The sequence below is a fragment of the Hylobates moloch genome, unplaced genomic scaffold (assembly GCF_009828535.3).
Source record: "Hylobates moloch isolate HMO894 unplaced genomic scaffold, HMol_V3 SCAFFOLD_12, whole genome shotgun sequence".
Classification (NCBI taxonomy): Eukaryota; Metazoa; Chordata; class Mammalia; order Primates; family Hylobatidae; genus Hylobates; species Hylobates moloch.
In genome coordinates, this window is record NW_026652287.1 from 64,594,865 (window position 1) to 64,602,811 (window position 7,947).

Here is a 7,947-nt window from a genome sequence, read left to right on the forward strand (position 1 = left end):
TGCCGGAGAGCTGCTTGATCTGTTAGGCTTTGAAGATGGGGGATCTTAAAATGGCTCCAGAGGAGCTGAGGTAGCTTTGCTCCTCCATTTAATGGGTGGTAGACTGTAGGTGACTGATTAAAATTTTCCCAAGAGTTCAGGGTATGAAGATTCTAGATTCAGGAAGAATCCACCAACCTTCCTGATTTTTATTGGCTCTGAGATGTGAGGGCAGTTTTCTTCTTCTGTTGGGTATGCGGGATTGTCAGGCAGATCTGGCTGTGGAAAGGAGACTGTGGGCAGCAAGTTTAAAGGCATGACTGAAAGTCGCACTGCATCTTGAGCTGCTGAATCAGCTTTCTGGTTACCACGGGCAACGGCCGTGTTTTCCTTTTAATGTCCTTTACAGTGGATTACAGACACCTGCTGAGGTGAGTAGCCCGTGCTCCTGGTAGATGGCTCCATGTACATGCACAATAGCAAAGGCGTACCTGCTGTCAGTGTAAATGTTAATACGTGTATTGTTAACCCATCGGAGAGCCTGAGTGAGGGTGATCAATTCAAACTTTTGTGCTGAGGTGTTTGCTGGTAAAGCCTGAGCCCACGACACATCTGTCTCCGTGGTAACAGCTGCACCGGCCTTTCGTAGTCCCTGCTCCAGGAAGCTGCTACTGTCTGTGAACACAGTGGCATCCACCTTTTCTAGAGACACACCTTGAAGATCAGGTCGGCCAGTTTCAGTAGTTTCCAACAGTTCCTGACAGTTATGAACAGGAATAGTGGAGTCTGAGTCAGGAAGTAGTGTAGCTGGATTTAAACACCTTGTGGGAAAGTCAAATGAGGCTGATCTAACAGTAAACTCTGATACTGCAGGATGCTTTATCAGTGGCTTTTTTCAGCTGCCTGAGCTGCTTTTTTTTTGTTTTTCAACCTCTCGATTGTCAAAAACCTTTTGGGCTATCTCTAAAAGCTGACTGGTATTCATTCCAGCAAAATCCCTCTAGTTTTTGGAGTTTCCTTTTAATATCTGGGGCTGCCTGAGCCAAAAATGCCAAATTAAGAGTACAGATATTTTCGGGGGCTGCCGGGTCAAAAAGGTCTGTAAATCCGATAAGCCTCCGGGAGGCGCTCTAAAAACGCTCCTGGTGACTCATCAGGCCCCTGGACGACTTCAGTCTCCTTAGACAAGTTTATGGGTTTCCGAGCAGCTCCCTGAATACCCGCGAGGAGATACCGGTGGAAATCATCCAAAGTTCTCACTCCACTTGAGAAATTTGGGTCCCAATTAGGTCCCAATTGGGTCTTTAATTCACTATTCCTCTAGCTTCCTCCTCTGGCCTGTTGGTTGATGTGAGGTACTTTTTGGCCTCTCTTTGGATACTTTCCCTCTCTTCAGAGGTGAAAAGGGTCAAAAGGAGCTGTTGACAGTCATCCCAGGTGGGCCGATGTGTCCGGAGTACAGACTCCATCAGTGAGGTCAAAGCCTGGGGCTTTTCAGAGAAGGGAGGATTATGGGTTTTCCAATTATACAAGTCAGAAGTAGAAAGAAAGGACATAAACCAAGAAGGGGGCGGAGCACTCATAATCCGGAGGGACTTGTGCCTCTCTCAGTGGTAGTAGAGGGGCTACTTCCTCCGGCCACGGTTGCAATCAAGAGGCAATGGCTGATAAGCCTACAGGGGACATAGCCGAGGAGACATGGGATGACCCTAAGGGAGTAGGCTGGTTGTAAGGCGGTTGGGACTGGGTGAGGGAGGCAGTACAGGGGGAGCCGAACCGGCTGAGGGTCGAGGGGAAAACGCGGTCTGGCTCAGGAGGACCTTGGAGGTAGAATTATGAATGGCACATGAGTGGAGCCATGGAGGGGGGGGCTCCTGACCAAACTCAGCCATTGATCAATGTGGGGAAATTGATCAGGGTGGCCGGGAGTTTCAGTAACAACCCACCACACAGCTTGAACAATTGTGAGGTTCAGTGACCCTTCAGGGGGCCACCCAACTCCAAACTTTGGCCATTCTACTTCGCAGTGTCCGGAGCTTGCCTTTTTTAAGGTGGACTCCATAATCCTCTGAGAAACTGAGAGAAAAATTCTACAGCATACACTGGAGAGGGCTCCAACCCTTACAAGGCCTGGAGGAAGTGTTTTCCTTTTTTTTTTTTTTTTTTTTGAAGGCAATTTAATAAGATTTGAGCATAGATATCAAACCCAGGACGGACAGAGAAACTCACTCCCTTGGGGGCTGGAGTATTGAAAGAACAGAATCAACATGACCAGAAAGAGCAGAAAACCACAACAGCTAATACCAATTGCCACATCACTGTAGCTTGAAGATTGAGGGAGGAGGACTAGAGGCCAGCCCGAGATCTCCTGGGTCAGTTGGATCTAGGTGTTCTCCCTCTTCTTCTACATCTGTACCCTAAATACTTTTTGTGTCTCCATGACTCAAAGGCAAATAGCTCAAACCCAGCTTTTTCTTTTAAGGGTTCAAAGAGTGAGAGCACAGCCAAGTCCTGGAGACGCCAAACTTGCTGTCACACAGGAAAACGAGATGTGCGGGGTAGGGGGCAGGGAGGAGGAGGAAAAGGACCACTCGGATTGTTTTTAAGATGGGAGAGTAGCCACAGAGGAACAGAGTAAGAATCTACACGAAGTAAAGCAGTACGGGGGTAGGTTTCCCTACACAGTGTGCTATTTAAGGGCACAGGACAAGTTACAGAATGACAAAAGAGGTGAGCAAGGAAATCTGCAGGGTGGCTGTTTTGAACCCACCACCAGTTTAGTTTAGAGGAGGTCCAATCACTTGGATGTGGGGTATGACAATCTAAATACCCACAACCTTCATGGTGTCAGAAATCCCAATCAGGCGAATGTTTTTTTACACTCATTCCCGTAACAACACCTGACTTGCTTCTGGCAGAAAAGACAGGACTGTGGTGGCCAGCCTCAACAATTGATGGGAAATTTAACCTCCTGTGACAAAAAATCAGCACTAAGGACCTTGAAGAAGTTCTTACCCAGACGTCTTGGGCAATATCGACGTCCTGCCATGCAAAACCTTGACAACCACTAAATAAGACAATAGACGCTGAACAGAACAATAAACATAAACAGTTGACCCTAAGGCATGTAAACAGTTATGACAGTTCATGACAGTTTCTTTTTTCTTTTTTTTTTTTTTAGACAAACAAGGGGAGGGGATCCCGTGATGGGATCATTCAGATGCCCGCCTGGCCGCTCCCCCTGAGGGGACTTGGGCTCCTCTTAGTATTGGCAGGCCGGTATAAACCCCCGGCTCGGATCGAGCTATGCCTGATGCTGCCTTAAGCCTTATGAGAACGCCACGGAACCGCAGGTGAGGGCCCACTCAAACTCCGTAGCTTTCGCCGTGGAGCTACAAACTGGAGGACAAGCGCAAGCCCTTGTCCTCCTCCATTCATTCACCATTCACACAGAGTTTATAACAGTTTTTTTTTTCTTTCCCAGAGATTCTCCAAGAAACCTGAACAAGAGAAAGATTAGGGATAGAAAAAGAGAGAGAGAGAGACCGGTCTGCCAGAAACCAGGACTCAGTCCCCCCAGCATCCTGGGATGTGGACTGACTCAAGGGAGGGCCCCCATCAGGGCCACTTCCCTCCTAGACAGAGACACAGAGGCGCCTAACAGAAAACCAGGGCTCTACCCTCTAACATCCTAGAGAAATGGGCAGAGTCAAAAGAGGGACACCCTCGTCAGGGCCGCTTCCCTCTGACCAGAACCAAAGTCAAATCTGACCTACCTGACCCGGGGTCAGAAGTTGAGGACTCAGAGGTGGAATTTTTGTGGGCACCCACATGGTAGTCGATCCGCTCTCCTCCGGAAGACGGTTCCCTTTGGGGACCTGAAAATTTTTTTTTCAGGTGACGCTCCCCCCTACAAGCTGGCTGTCCTTCCAGGGCAGCCCAGAGCGAGCCCGGCTCTTGCCTGGTGGCGTTTCTCACTGGGGCCTCCAAATGTACCTGAGTTAGAGAAAACGCCACACTTTGAGACAAATTAACGATCCATTTATTTAGCTGGCAGCCAAGAGACGGCTAACGCTCAAAATTCTCTCAGCCCCGAAGAAGGGGCTAGATTTTCTTTTATACTTTGGTTTAGAAAGGGGAGGGGGGGGTCTAGTTAAAACAATTTTACAGAAATAAAGTAGGCAAAAAAGTTAAAAGGATAAATGGTTACAGGAAAGTAAATAGTTCCAGGTGCAGGGGCTTTAAGATTATTACAAGGTGATAGATGCGGGGCTTTTGGGCGTAATCAATTCGATGAATTCCTGGGAACTGCAGATATAGCTTGCCACAGTATCTTATTACTTAATTGCATTCTTGGATGTGCTGGGAGTCAGCTTGCACAAGTTAAGTCCTTGGGGAAGGGGCTGCCAGTGAAAGAGCCAGGATGGAGTCCATCTGGCGCTCTTAGCTAAGGGAGAGTCAATTCAGGTGGAAACAAGGCTAGGTGATTAAAGGAAAGGGAGAGTCTAAAAACAGGGTTAGTAAAAACCAGGTTGGGCATTACACTACTAAGATATCAAAACCAGGAACTTATTTCTTTTAAAACAATTCCAAACTAACCCGCTGTGCCTTTCACAGAAATTTCCCACAAGAAATATGATTTTATAAAGCCTGAGAAGTTGTTGCTGTTAGGACAACCACCAAAACTAAATGGTTTAGTTAGCAACAACAACAAAATGCCATTTTAACTGGCTATCCTTATCAGAGACAGTCCACTAAATAATACAACTGGCAAAAAGTGAGATTTTTTTAAAGGTTGGGGTACTTTATTATAAACATAACATAAACCAGGAATGTATTTTATTTAATAAACCTCAACCTGCGGGTCACGCCCTCCCTTCCAGGCGTTCTGCAACAAAACACCTGTCTAGAAATCAAAGGGCGTTTTACCGGAGTGGGCTGAAAAAGCCCCGTTTTTACCTTTAATCTCAAGACAATACAGGTCAGAGGTCAGGAAACTACATCAGAGCCAGTGCGGGCACCCACGAGTCAGGTGGACTGAGGAGGAAGGGCCTGGAGGCAGCCTGAGTCCCAGTTCCCTCCGTGGCAATGGCCGATTTCCCACCCGCAGACGCTGAAGGCCAGGACTCCACGCTGCTGACCCTCCAGCGTCCCATGTCCGGCAGGCACGTGGCCGAACAGCCCAAGACTGAGGAATCACACTTCCCACAGCACACCTGGAGGCCACCTGCAGCCGCCCCCCGCAGCTTGCGCCAGGCTTCCGGAAACGGGAGGGCGGGCTTCCTGAAACGGCGACCAATGGGAAAAGCGATCAGATGTTACTAGGCGGACAGTCCATTTCCAGGCAACATAGAAGGAAGGCACGCTCTCAGTCAGCCTCAAATAGACGGAGCTTTCAGCCAATGGATGTGCAGGTTCCCTCCACATCAGCCAATAAGAAGTGCTTGGGGCCTACCTGCCTACAAGCACAGCAAAAGCTTTCCTGTGCATTTCTGCGCTGGAATGGCTACGTGTCGCGCCAAACCAAAACTTTACAATCATACTTGGGCTGTTTCCTGCACTTTCTTGGAGATTTGCACCAGGCACTGGAGACCCTCCCACCTGGCCCATGCTCGCCACCCGGTGAACACCAAAACCCAACCTTCTGCACCACCAGTCTTGTTGTCAATGAACAAGCGAGTAAATTATTGAAGGGGTGGCCTGCCCCTCCACACCTGTGGGTGTTTCTCGTCAGGTGAGACGAGAGACTGAGAAAAGGAGGAGACACAGAGACAAAGTATAGAGAAAGAAAAGTGGGCCCAGGGGACCAGCGCTGGTACTGGTCTCTGAGTTCCCTCAGTATCTATTGATCATTACCATCTCGGAGAGGGGGATGTGGCAGGACAATAAGGTAATAGTGGGGAGAGGGTCAGCAGGAAAACATGTGAACAAAGGTTTCTGTGTCATAAACAAGGTTAAGAAAAGGTGCTGTGCCTTGATGTGCACGTATACAAACATCTTGGTGCATTAAAGAGCAGTATTGCTGGTGCATTAAAGAGCAGTATTGCCGCTAGCACCTCTCACCTCCAGCCCTAAGGCAGTTTTCTGCTATCTTAGTAAATACACAATCAGGTTTTACACCGAGACATTCTATTCCCAGGGATGAGCAGGAGACAGATGCCTTCCTCTTACCTCAACTGCAAAGAGGCCTTCCTCTTTTACTAATCCTCCTCAGCACAGACCCTTTATGGGTGTCAGGCTGGGGGACAGTCAGGTCTTTCCCTTCCCACGAGGCCATATTTCAAGCTATCACGTGGGGAGAAACCTTGGACAATACCTGGCTTTCACAGGCAGAGGTCCCTGTGGCCTTCCGCAGTGTATTGTGTCCCTGGGTACTTGAGATTAGAGAATGGTGATGACTTTTAACAAGCATACTGCCTTCAAGCACTTGTTAAACAAAGCACATCCTGCATAGCCCTAAATCAATTAAATCTTGAGTCAACATAGCACATGTCTCTGCCAGCACAGGGTTGGGGCTAGGGTTACAGATTAACAGCATCTCAAGGCAGAAGAATTTTTCTTAGTACAGAACAAAATGGAGTCTCTTATGTCTACTTCTTTCTACATAGACACAGTAACAGTCTGATCTCTCTTTTCCCCACAGAAGAAAAGAAGGAAGGGAGGGAGGGAGGGAAAGAAAAAGAAAGAAAAAGAAACCTTAAGCATTTTTTACAGATGAGGGTTCTGCTCTCCCTTAGTTCAGCCATGCTGTGGAGGAAGGGGAAGGAGTGTGGTAAGTGGCAGAGGAGGAAATAAAATACGGATGGCTTCTGCCTTTTCAGTTCTTTTCCTCATTTCCTGGCTTACTGTCCCTGGTTTCTGACTGCTTTATGGTGAAGCTTCAGAATTGGAGAGAAAAAGAGGCCAGACCTGGTGACTTATGCCTATAATCCCAGCACTTTGGGAGGTCGAGGCAGGCAGATAACTTGAGGTCAGGTTATAAATGTTTAATACCTAAAATGATCAATACCTGAAAAAAAAATTTTTTTTTTTGAGACGGAGTCTCTGTCACCCAGGCTGGAGTGCAGTGGCGCAATCTCGGCTCACTGCAACCTCTGCCTCCCGGGTTCAAGAGATTCTCCTGCCTCAGCCTCCCGAGTAGCTGGGATTACAGGTGCACACCACCACGCCTGGCTAATTTTTGTATTTTTAGTAGAGACGGGGTTTCACCATGTTGGCCAGGCTGGTCTTGAAATCCCGACCTCAGGTGATCCACCTGTCTTGGCCTCCCAAAGTGCTGGGATTACAGGCATGAGCCACCGCACCCGACCGATACTAAACTATTTTAAGAATCCTGAAAAATCAATAAATGAGAATGAAAAAAAAAAAAAAATACAGCGAAGGCATCATTAGAAAGCACAGTAAAGAAAACATGATTGGCCAATAAACAAATTTGAGAAGATGCTTGACTCACCTGTAATCAAGGTAATAATTTTTTTTTTTTTTTTGAAACCGGGTCTCACTCCAACACTCAGGCTGGAGTGCAGTGGCATGATCACAGCTTACTGCAGCCTCGACTTCCCAGACTCAAGTGATCCGTCCACCTCCGCCTCCCAAGTAGCTGAGACCACAGGCACATGCCACCGCACCCAACTAATTTTTGTATTTTTTTAGAGACGGAGTTTTGCCATGTTGCCCAGCCTGGTCTCGTACTTCTGAGATCAAGCAATCCTCCTGCCTTGGCCTTCCAAAGTGCTGGGATTACAGGTGTAAGCCATCGTACCTGGCCCAGTGTAATAAATATTGAAACTTATAGCAGAGGTAGGGAAATATGAACACTCATATTCAATGATCAAAGGGATTCAAAACTGGAACAATGGTGGAGCCACAATTTGGCAATAAGCAGTGAAGCTGAAAGTGTATACAGCCTATAATGAACAATTTCATTTCTAGGTAATACCTTAAATTCTTCTTTAAGGAAATCAGAAA